Raw genomic sequence first — 13093 nt, 5'->3', positions numbered from 1 at the left:
ATGGACTATTTAGAGAAAATATAGTTTGCATATTTGTGAATTTAATTAATTCTTTAAGTCAGTCCGATTATATCTAATGGGTGTATGCATCTGGCATTCTTTTTTGTAGGCTACAATAACAGTTCTGAGCAAGACAGGTAAGACCCTGGTTCTCATGTAAGTTGTATGCAAGGGGTTAGTGAGATCAGGCAAGAGCAGGTAAGACGCACATTCAAAGATAAATCTAAAGATAATTGTAGACTGAGGTAAATGTCTACATTCCTACTAAACTACCAGTAGGAGGTCTAAGTGGGATGAGAGGAGAGAGAGTATTTGGGTAGCACATCAAGAGCTGCTGCCATGGAGAGCTCAGGGACAGCTTGTTTGAGGAAGTGACACTGGTGTGGACATAAGAACTATGAGAAGAGAGCTGGTTAGGCAGACGGAAGTGTGAAGAGATTTGGGGAAAATGTTCAGGGAAAAGGGAATGTGAAATTTCGTAGCCCTCAAGTGCACTAATATTGCAAGAACTTGGCAAAGAGGAAGGGTGGTGGCTAAGTTGACCTGGGAGATATACACAGGATCTAGAATAGGAGAGGATGCTAAAAGACAGCAAGGAGTTTTAGTTTTATTCCACATTCAGTGTGGCACAAGTATGGCAATAACTCCCCCATTCACATTTAACAAAGGAACTCTGCTACTTGGAGGAGAATGCATGTGGGCGGGGAAGGAAGCAGGTGAGCAGTATATTCATTCTGACAACAAGTAATGTGTTAAAAAAAAAAAACAACTGACAGTCACTTCCTTTATGGTGGTGGAACAGAAATAGACAAAGATTTAAAAACTGAAAATACAAGTTGTTGGTAAATCAAGATTGTCCTGAGAGGTCAGAAAGGAGAAGGGGACAGAGACTAATAAGAAGAAATAATACCTAGTGTGTTCTTAGTTTGAGCAACTGGATAAAAGGTGAGGTGATGCCATTGCCCAAGTTGGAGAAGACTGGGTTAGTAGCCACTTTTGTGCTCTCATATTTTTCAGTGTATACTTTTACTACAGAATTTACCACATTGCAATGTACAGTGGAGGCCCCATAGTAACACACACAACATTCCTCTTTACATCACAGCTGATGACACTGATGGGACAACTCTAAACGCCAAGAACTAAGACAGGTGCTTCACATACGTTTTCTGATTTAACCTTTATTTATTAAACCCCCAATAATAGCATTATTTTAATACCTATTAGATGAAAAACTGTTATATAGAGAAGCTCTGTAATTTTCTTGTGTTGATTTAAGGAATAAATGTCAAGAATTGTATTTTAGCTCAGACCTGGATCTAGTTGAGATGTGGGTTTGGGCTTATATAGAAAATTATGATGCGGGTAACACTTGTGAACATTTTCTCACTGCAGGATCCAACACTTTGTGTAGCACCTTATCGTTTAGAAGTAATTCAGAATACTGTTCATTTAATGCCTGTTTTATAAATTCTGAAACATATCTTTAATTATAATGAAGAAATTGAATTTATAGAATTTAATATAACATGTCAAGGTCACACTATCAACAAGAAGAATAATAAGATGAGTTAGTATTTAAGTCCATCTAATGGGCTATGCTCAATTCTCATTATAGGCTATTAGGTTAAAATGCTGGCCAGTGTATGGCTTCAATGGGAAAGTGCTAACCCAAGAGAAAATATCATCATTATTTGGATAAAGAAATGGAAACGGCATGTTGGTAAAAGCAAAGGAAGCTATGAAGTAACAGGATTTTATTTCAGCAAGCTAGCGATACTTCAAAATCTCTGTACTATTTAAACAATGGGAAAATCAAAGCACTTTGAGATCTTTACAGACTACAAATGCTAGCATAGATGTGTATTTTATTTACTTTTGAAGCAAGTATTTTTCTACACATTTGTCAAAAATACATAGTTAAAAGAGAATTTTATAAAATATCTAATTTGTTGATGCTAATGTACAGAAACTTAGAAAAACAGAATGCTGTCAGGCTATGCTTGCCATTTCTGTATTCAAATACAATGTAAGTTATTCATAATAAAATAAGCTTTTTCTCAAAACATAAGTTCTTGTCATAGGATTCTGGGAATGTCTGTGTGTATTTGTAAATAGAGAAATTAATAAAGCGAATGTTTTTAGGAAGACTCTGTAGTGTTTCTGTTTGAATTGAAGTATTGAGGATATTTTTCTATGGAAGAGTTTAGGAAGAAAGACACCTATAATAATGCTGTTGTTCAGCATTTGTTTTCTTTCTTTCAGAAAGAAAATGTTAAGTATACCAAATCCTCTAATTGGAAAACAATACCATATTTTGTAAACATCAGAGCAATATTGTTTACACGGACTGTTGGTGAAAATGGGAATACCTTTATTAGGTATAGATGGAAAGGATATGATATTCTTGGAATAGAATTCTCTAAGTAAAACAAGAATGTTTTTTATTTATTTCATTTGGAATCATTTTTATATCACAAATTATAACTTTTCTTATTAAAAGTAACATTTTAACTGAGCATATAGTGTATGATTTACACAAAGCTTGGTGGATCACACAAAATATCTCTTAGTGATTATGTCCATATACTTTTTGTATCTGATCCGGGCTGACCTTAACAATATCTGTATTATCTGAGAACTCACCAACAGGTGATAGGAAGAGAGGGCGCAAACATGCAGCAGAGGATAAGCCAGGTCTAACCTGAGAATGACGTGAGACTTAATGAGTCCTAGAGTTTGAGCATGTTAGAGCTTGGTACCTTGGAAGAGAACCTTGGCTATCTTGTCCAAATCCATCTTTCTTATAAGAAAAAAAACGAGAATCAGAGAGAGTAAGCAATTGTCTAAGACAGTTTGGATTTGGCCAAGTGGTATATGCTGACCACAGACCAATGTCAGCAAGAAAAATCTGAGTAGAGATTTAGTCAAAGATATTACATGAAGAGAGAAAAGCAATTACTTCAGCAAATTTCCCCAACGGCTGCAGCCACTCTCTGATAGTTAAAGAGCATTCAGACATTTAGCACTTCCAGATTTTAGTAGCTAACATTTAGTGAAGCAATTTTCCAATGCATTAAATGATTTCTCAAATTTTTACACCAAAGTTAAAAATACAAATGAATAAAGACAGATTTTAAACAGAACTGGTAGCCTGATGCAGCTTAACCGAGTGTCATGCTGTCTCATTAATTTTATTGTTAATGCAAAGGTGATCCATAATGATACCACAAAAGATAAGGAAAAGAAACATGTTTTTTTTTTCTGTTTAAAGATAAAATAAGACACTAACAATTATCCTCTTACTTTGGAAGCTCATAGAAGATAGCTACCGTGGGGAAAGAATTCAACCCTCAGAGAAATATGAACTTTGTAACAGTCAAATAATCCCTACATTTGAAATTCTAAAGATTGCCAGTTTCCGTCACATTGTCTTTTCATTATGTAAATATTTCTTGCATTTAATTTTCATACAACTTGTTTTAATCAATTCAGCTGAAGGGAATGAAGGTTACAGCTCAGAGAATGTCTAACCCATGCAGTTTAACAAGGACGTTCGCCAAGTCGTGGATGAATGATTTTGAGTAATGATAGTAGTTTCAACTTTCTGCCTATTGGTACCAATGAATGAAAGACAAAATATTTGAAAACAAAGGGTGATGCACTTACCACAGAAAAAATCAATCTCCTGAAATCCACGTAAAAAAATAAAATTCTAATACAAAATGGCAAATTGCTTTGCAGATCTAGGTCTAAAGACAAGCACAATATGGAGTTAAAATTAGTCCTCTGCATTCTCGTAGTAACATCAATTGGCTCAAAAATAGTTTTATGTGTCTATTCTTAATGTTAGGAACAGCTTCCACTGTGGTTTTTCCAACTATTTCTACTTTATTCAAACTACAAATTGCATAGTGACATCCATCATGGTTAGTGATAAACTTGTCCTCCTCAATTACTGAGGGCAAGATTATCACATGAAGAATTCTTCAATTGTCCTCTTGTACTGGTTAAAAATTATTTTCAGCAAAAAGCAGCAGAATGAAATTGGGTACTGGAGAACCTCCAGAAAGTTGAGTAAAATCAGTCCCGAGCTAGATCTTGGGGCAAGTGATAAGAAATTGGGAGCAAAACTGGGCTGGAAAGAGTAAAATCTTTGGATGAGAGGATGAGAAAGAACCGGGAACCAGATGGTCACATCGGGAAATATTAAGTGAGGCAGACAAACTTCAAAGTAGCAAATGAGTGAGTGATAAAAACAGTGAAGACCAAAATAGTGGAGACATATAGGAAGGTCAAATGGGCAGAACAAACCATTTTGTAGGCAACTATGCAGCAGGCTTTGTAAGACAGTCTTAGGGAATGATTGATTCGCTTTTTCCATTCTTTAAGGTATAAATCATTTTCCAGGATTTGTTTAGAGCTGAAATTACATTGTATCTCAAGATTTCTCAATCATCTTATTTGCTTCCTTTTATTTGCTTGCTTTGAGTTATAAATGCATGTGTATAATAAAAATTGCAAATGTTAGTATGGAGTTTTGTATGTGACCAAGTAGAAGACAGTTTTTGAAAGTGAATAGTAGACTAATGTCTGTTCTTTGTCTTATACAGACCACTAGTGTTTTTCTTCTAATATTTAGTTGTAATAGTCAAATGTCTGTATTTCTATTTAATAATAAAAATTATTTAAAATGTATTCTCCCACCAAGAGTTCATATGTGTCCCCTTATCGTCACAGAAGGAACAGGTTTTTAAGATGTTTTTATCCCAAGTTTCCCCCAATACACAATCACAGAGTCACCCCACTCTTACTTCATCTGCCGATGAACAGGTTGTCCAGGACAGTATAGCTTTCCAGATCCAAGGTCACTTGCTTGATAGCAAACTTCATTATCAAGATCCACTTATCTCAATATTTGCTTTCTAATACTATAACTCTCTCTCTCGAGTCTGCACGACTTGAGATCTATTATTTATCTCTTTTCTAATTTCAGTGAGGTTAAAATTTAAAATATTCTTCTTACAATTTTCCTGAAGTAGGATCTGATTTATTTTCCTTTATAAGTAATTTGTTCCATTAGTCTAGAAGCTTGTAACTTAGTCTATAAGCTTTAATTTGACAATAAATTATTTTTCCATGGTGAAAGTGATTTTCTTTTTACATTAATCTCTTTAGAAGCTCAATGATATCACTGAGTCTGAACACTCAAGATATCAAGGGATATTTACTTCTGTTACTTCATTGATTCTTAATTCCTCTCATTCGTTTTTTTCTTTCTGAAACTGCCTATAATTTGACGGCATTTGCATATGAATATATTTATCCCATGTCTCTCTTTTCTCATTATTTCACATTTATATGCTTTTCTCTATTTCAAAATTAATTCTCCACAGTGACCTTTGTGTTTTTCAATTAGATTAAATTACTGTAGTTCAGAAATCCTGATCTTTAGTGTTCCAGAAAGTTTGAGCTCCAAATGATCACATTATTTTTTTCTTGACAGAATGTTTTCTTCTTCTTCTAGTATTTCTACTCCAAAAGTGAAATCTGTTGTAATTAGTCTTCCTTCTTTTTCTCAACGTACTGAGTTCTCTCTCCTCTCTCTCTCTCTCCCTCCCTCTCTTCCTTTTTTTCTCTAACTAATTGTGGAGATGAATAATGAACTCCTATGCCAGTCACTTGATTGGAGTTGCTCTTGCATTCATCACTAGAAACCTGAAGAATATATGGTAGTCTTTGCTTGGGGAGGCCTACGTAGACTACATGAACAATCTAGGACCCACCTTTAGAGTTATTTAAAGTAGGCTTCCTCAGTCTCAACTCCAACCAAGTGTAGATGACATAGAGGTCAGCACTAGATAATACCACAAATTGGGAGTAATTCTCACTACCAGTTAAATCTCATTAGGCTGCAGTTACCTGCCAAATTGGGATCTAGTACCAGAAGTCAGGTTGGAAGTTTCAGTTCTCCTCCATATCTTGAGAGAACCTATGTGCATTTGTCATTTTTTTAGCCTCAAGAAATACCCAGATCTGTTGTCTTTTCTCTGGTCTTCATGGCCCTTGGACCCTTAGCTTTCCTCCCAAGGGAAACATTATAATCCTGAACAAAATTGCTTATCCAGAAACTGGATAAGCTTGGTGATATCACACAAAATATCTCTTAGTGATTATGCTGATTATGCTGAGAGCTAGTCTCAATGTATGGAAGACTCTTCCCCAAGGCTTCCTTAAATGACATGTTTTAATTTTTGAGATACTCTAGCTGGAGGACCATTAAGAAATAGTTAGGCTGCCATATTTACAGAATTTTAAATATCTGACAGTATTCCAGTACACCCGCCTTACAAGGATAGAGAGTGGGAGGGATCCCAATTCTAGGATTTCTCCACTTTTTCCAAGGAAAACCATGAGTATTTCATCCCTCCCCACTTAACATAATATTAGGGAGTCAGCATAACAGGAGGAGTCTTGTCAAGCTCGGTGTCTCCTTCACCCACGGAGGCTGGCCTCTTCTGTCTTTGGAATTTACTATGCTTTAATCCTTAATTGAACTTTGGCACTTTGCACACTTGTACCTGCTTGCTCTGTCATTCATTCCATCAACTTGGAATCAGTAACCATTCCTCAATACTGGGAATGAAGAACTTGGGAACACAGGAACCTGACATCTGGTTCCTCAAACCCTAACAATATGACTTATAGATACAAAAACTTTCCAGGTGGGGAGTCCTTCTCTTCAGCATATAATGTAGCTCTCCTACTACCATTACTAAGAAACCAGTAATATAACCTCATCATCTTTATACTGTGAGTCAGGAAGGATATTAAAATAGCTATAATGAGTTTATATTCTTATTTCCTTGTCCTTAGAAACATTAAGTGAAAAAATATCTCTGGCATACTTTATAATGTAGACTTAAGCTAAACTGTACATGAAATAGGAATTATTTTAAATTACTAAACGGGTCTGTTTTGAGGTTGCACCTATTTTCACAAAAAGCAATTAATTTAATTTATGTGCCTATATAACTTAGGAAAACAATATGCCACACACAAGAATAAATTAACATGTGGTGAGAAAACATTGTAGGTTGGGCGTGGTGGCTTACATCTCAAAGCCTAGCACTCTGGGAGGCCAAGGTGAGTGGATTACTTGAGCTGAGGAGTTTGAGACCACCCTGAGCAAGAGGGACACACGTTTCTACTAAAAATAGAAAAGTGGACGTAGGGGTGGGCACTTGTGCATCCCAGCTAACTGGGAGGCAGAGGCAGGAGGATCACTTGAACCCAAAAGTCTGTGCTTGCTATGAGCTAGGCTAATGCCATGGCACTCTACCTAGGGCAAGTAAGACTCTGTCTCAAAAATAAAATAAAATAAAAAACAAAAAAAAAGAAGAACTTAAATAAACAAAAAGAAAAAACATTATAACTTCACCTCTCAGTTTTGTGACTTGAGCAATTCAGGCAATGTCCAAAACTATATCAATCAACATCAATAGATACCAATCATTAGCTAATGGCTAAAGCCTTAAGTGCCAGGTATATAACATTAAAAAGCTTTGGTTACTTCAAGGGGCCATTAATAACCCAATGGTCTACAGCAATGGAAAAAGAATACAAGCCACATGTGTAATTTTTTATTCTTAATAGCCACATTATTAAAAAAGAAGAAAAAGAAACAATTAGTTCTAATCAAGTTTCATTTAACTTAATATATTCAAATATTTCATGTGATAATGATATGTATTTTATTTTCTAAGTTGTTGAACTATAAGGCACGTTTACCTTTACAATACATCCCAATCTGTACTAACTACATTTCAAATCCTCAATAGACACCTGTGGCTACTGGCTACCATACTGAATAGCACAGGTCTAGAGGTATACGAAATAAAACATAATTTATGTGGTGGAAACATAGGATGACAGAACATGTCCTTGTGTCATCTTAGGAAATTCAGAGAAGGTTTTGTCTAGAAGATCACACTTCAGTAGAAGTGGAAGATCACACAGGAAGAGCCACTTGCGGAGTGTTGATGGGGAGGGGCCACCCCGGGGAAGGGAACAGAAAAAAAGTATCTAGACCTGTGCAGGGGATGGTATCGTTGCACAGGTAAATAGTGTGGAATGAAGCAAACAAAGCAGCAAGGCAATATAAAAATTGAATCCTGGGGTAGCATAGCAGATATAGCTCTTTTTTTTTGCAGTTTTTGGCCAGGGCTGGGTTTGAACCCACCACCTCTGGTATATGGGGCGGGCATCCTACTCCTTGAGCCACAGGCACCACCCATAACAGATATAGCTCTTAGGAGAGGATGAGTTAAGCCTACTCTTTGCACTAGTACAGTTCTCAAATAATAGATGGCCTGATTGAAGTTAGTTAAATATCTTCTTTCTTGTTCCTAGTTTCTACAGTTGCAAAATTCAGGGGTTAAACTAGATAATCTCTTAATTTTCTTTCCAATTAAAAATACAATATGCAAAAGTTGCAGTGCATAAATTAAAACAATTCAGAATTAGATGTATACAGAAATGTCAAACTTGGCATTCAGAAAGTAGAACAGAACAATTACATAACATGGCTACAGAAGCCTATTCTGGGAAAACATTAAGATAGTGGTTGCATTTAAAATAATTATAGCCGGTGCAATATTGTATGTGTCAACATTTAATTTCTTACTTTCTCTTTTCCTAGAAGTGGAAACTATTTTAATGCAGGCAATGATGAGGTTTTACTCTTTTTTTAAATGCTGAACGGATTCTGAAATTTTAGGTCCACTAAATTTCTATGTATTTTGCTTAAATCTATCCTTCGGAAGTAAATTTGGACATAATATATTGGCTGACCTATAGGGAATCAACAGCAACAACAAAAAATCACATTCCATTTTTATATCTATCCCTGCACGTCCAAGATCATTTAAGGGAGAAGAAAATGCTATAGAAATTTAAAACAAACTGGCAACAAAGCTGGATCTAAGCGAATTAAAATTATCCCAGGGCTGACACATTTCATCAAGAAGGACATGCTCATCAATCTTTCCTAGAGCCACCTGGAAGAAAAAGACACTGTCTTTGGCTTCCTAATGATAAAGAAATCAGTTTGTTTATAAATGCCTACAGCAAATAAGGCATGGAGAAAGAAGCGATGTAGGGGGCAGGTGGTACCAAAGATGACATACTAGGCATTATCTTGTTATTCTATGCTACTTTTTAAAAATATTGTTGTTCCACTTTTTAAAAACACTGCAGTCCGAACAGTTAAATTCCACCACTGGAAAATCAAGAGTCATCAAACAAACAAGAACATGGAAAGCGAAATTACAAAGAAGGACAAGTGTGGATGCATTTTCCTGTGAGGTGTGAATATTGACTGAGGCAATGAGTTGGAGGCGGAAAGTGGTGGAAGATGGTGGAAATGCAGAGACGTTGTGGTGATGAAAAGACCGACATGATTATGGTAATGGCAGATGAAGAATGCAGAAGTCAGGTCTCAAGGAAGCCGTACTATAAAGAAGCCCATGTCCCATGAAGTCTTGAAAATGAATGGAGAGTCAGCAGAATCCATTAGGAACATGTTTCTTTTCACAAGTGAGAGGGGACGTCGCAGGATTCTGCACAGCAAATGAAGCCTAAAGACGTGTCTACCGAATTGAGAAATGATAAAGAAGACAGGTGGTAAGAAAGAGATGAATTCTTCAGGATTTCTGTCAAGATTTGAGTGGGGCCACTGGTAACATTATTATGGAGGTTGTGAGTCATAATGAGAATTTAAAAGCAGACACCCAGGCAGAATTTGGTCGGGAAAGAAACTTGATTTCTGGGAGGTCTGTGAGGGGGCAAAGAAAAGGCCTTGTGAACAACATCTGGCCTGAAAAAAGAAATGGAGGAAGTAGAATCGTGTTTACATTAAGTGAGCTCTTTTAGTACAGAGACCAACATCTGGCTTTGGTTACATTTATCTGAACATAGTGAAAATGTTTGAATTAACCCAAAAAAAGATTAGACTAAATTTCATAACAGTGTTTACACAGCAGAATAAATGACAAAACAGATACATGGGAAAAGTGTCTGTTTATGCACACATTTCAAAGAGCATGGATATAGCACCCCAAGCTACATTATCTTAGTGTGGTTGACATAAAACAGGGCTCTATATAAACTCCTAATGATGGCCATTACAAATTGTGTTAAGCTAAGGTGGTTTAAACATAGATATCCCATGTCTTTTGTTTATTACTATGATAAAAAGAGCCTGAATGCACTTCTGCCAAAATTAAGAGAAAACCTCATTAGGAAGTATATTTAAATTTTATTTTCCTGCTATCAATAGCATTGCAGGTGACATCTTTATTCTTGGAAATTACAGCTCTCACAATAACTTTTGTTTTATCCCTCTTTTTTTCTGGAAATAAAGAATGTTTGGAGTCTTGATTTGTTAGCAATTTTCAGAACAGAATACTTATTATCTTCACAGAAGAAACCTTGATTTTCCTTGGCCATACTGATTGGGACTGAGAGCTCTCACAGACCACCACTAAAATACAGTGTTTATTACTTGAACTTGTTTTTGGAATCTGAACTTCTGCCCTTGTCCTTGACGCACTGAATTTTAACCAGAAGTCAAAGGCAAGTAACTTGTGGTTGAAGAACAAGATAGGATAGCCTATCAAACAAGTAAACGCATTTTAAGCAGAATAAACACTTGAACTTTGGAAGATTTTATTCCTTTATTAATAAATAGTTCAGAATTCTTGGTTCTAAAAGAAATAACTAGCTTTAAGGGGTGATAAGGCCAAATACAAACAATCTTTTTCAGTTAGTTAAATTGGTGAGCTGTCAATAGAAAGAAGAGCTAACACCTTTATCTCAAGTATGTTAAACAGAGTCTGGTGTGTAGAGGAACATGCTGCATAGTTTTAGGGGTCATGATGGGAAGAGTGCCTTGACTTAATGCACTTAACACCAAACCGGAAACGGGAGAGATAATTCAAATAAAAGCATCACCTTTTGAGCACTTTAAAGATCATCTCCTCTTTTTTGGAGGTCTGACCGCAGCTGAAGCTCACGTCACAGAATTGTATGACTTCTGGCAGAGAGCAAGAGACCTGGCCTAGGGCAAGATTCATGAGAGCTCATCAGCATTGGAAGCTGAAGGCTGAGACTGTCCAGCCACTCTAGTAAAGGCTTATGAACCAGCACAGCATGTGCCAACCTACGTCAGCAGGCACCATTAATTAAATGTATCATTATTTGAAAAAGAAATTCAATATGAAGTTGTAAGTTATACTTTTAGTTACATTAGAAGTGATTAACAAACAGTATGAAAGCCAATAATGATCTCATTCTAATTAAACTACAAATTTCCCTCAAATTCTCTCTTTCATAATTCTGGTGAAGAGCTTTCTTTTAATAATTTGTTTAGTTTGAAGCAATGCCCAATTTTTGTTAATGCTTATGCTTAATGTGAGAATTTAAACAATGTGTGATTTTTATTTTCATTTTTTAGAAGTTTGCATAGCACTTTGGATTATTATGTATAAAACCTATTAAAATAGATCTCCCTAAAAGATAATCTCTAAAGATAAAGTTTGGCTGGATATAGTCTAGTTAATCCTTAGAGTAGATCCTTACATATTATCACTTGATCCTAGATCTACAATTGCCAAATGAAAGTAACTCATTTGTTTTAAAGAAGGATTTTTTTTTTTTAGGTCATAAGTAACTTTGTTTAATGATGCTCAGATATGAAGGTGAGTTGTTCTTTTCTCAGTAGCTTATCATTTCAATGAAAAAAAAGAGATAGAATGGGCATACACAGAATAAACATTTGAAAAAAATCACCCATATTTAGGCAGTTTATTTCATTAGGAAGCATAATATTATGGGAAAAAACAACTCTAGGAAATATATAGGGACTAACCTGGCTGTCAATAAATATTGGGGTAACAAAAACCATTGGACTACGGGAAAAAGAAGATACATTTGTATAAAAATATATTTTCTAAAATTTAGTATCTAAATGTTCCAAATTTAGAAATATGAAACACCAAGACATCAAATATACACAATACATATATAGTACTCTTATATACCCAAAATAATTTAAAAAATTAAAAAAAACCCAAATGTAGATACCCTGGTGGAATTTACTAAGTGGAAGACCTTTATAAAATTCTATCCAAGGTTTGGCTTACAATCTGTTCCATAGTCTTATATCTGGAGGGTTTTTAGGTTGCATTTGTGGAGAGATTGACTGGTACTTAATGCATACACATCGCTAGCTACGCATTTTCTCTCTTTCTTTTTCTTTTTTTTTTTGTGTGTGTGAAGAATGCTTAACATGAAATTTATCCTTTTAACAAATCTTTAATGTACAACCCAGCATTGTTAATTACCGCCTCTATCACATATAGCCGTTCTCCACAACTCATTCATCTTCTATATGTATAACTGAAACTTCATGCCTATTGTACAAAAATTCCCCATTCCCTTAACCCCCAAAGCCTTGGAACCCTCAATTCTATATCCTGCTTCTCTGTGCTCAACCTCATGTAACAGAATCATGCAGTGCTTGTCCTTCTGTGTCTGGTTTATTCCACTTAGCGTCACGTCCTCTAGGTTCATTCATGTGGCGAATGGCAAGGTTTCTTTCTTGTTATTAAGCCTAACAGAAGGCTGAATATTTCATTGTATGTATATACCATATTTTCATTTTCTTTTTCCTTTTTTTTTTGTTTTGACACAGAATCTCACTCTGTCGACCTGGGTGGAGTGCTGTGGTGTCATCATAGCTCATAGCAACCTTGAACTCCTGAGCTCAAACAATCCTCTTGCTTCATCCTCTCAGGTAGCTGGGACTATAGGTGCCACTCTTGCCCCCAGGAGGACTGGCTAGTTTTTCTATTTTTAGTAGAAATGGGGTCTCTCTCTTGCTCAAGCTGGTCTTAATCTCCTGAGCTCAAGCAATCCACCCACCTTGTCCCACCAGAGTATTAATATTACAGGTGTGAGCTACCATGCCTGGCTTACATTTTTCTTATTCGGTCATCAGTTGATGGACATTTCAGTTCGTAAAATAGACTAT

Source organism: Otolemur garnettii, unplaced genomic scaffold, assembly GCF_000181295.1.
Source record: "Otolemur garnettii isolate 467f Iridium unplaced genomic scaffold, OtoGar3 scaffold00034, whole genome shotgun sequence".
Taxonomy (NCBI): Eukaryota; Metazoa; Chordata; class Mammalia; order Primates; family Galagidae; genus Otolemur; species Otolemur garnettii.
This window is presented reverse-complemented; position numbering follows the sequence as displayed.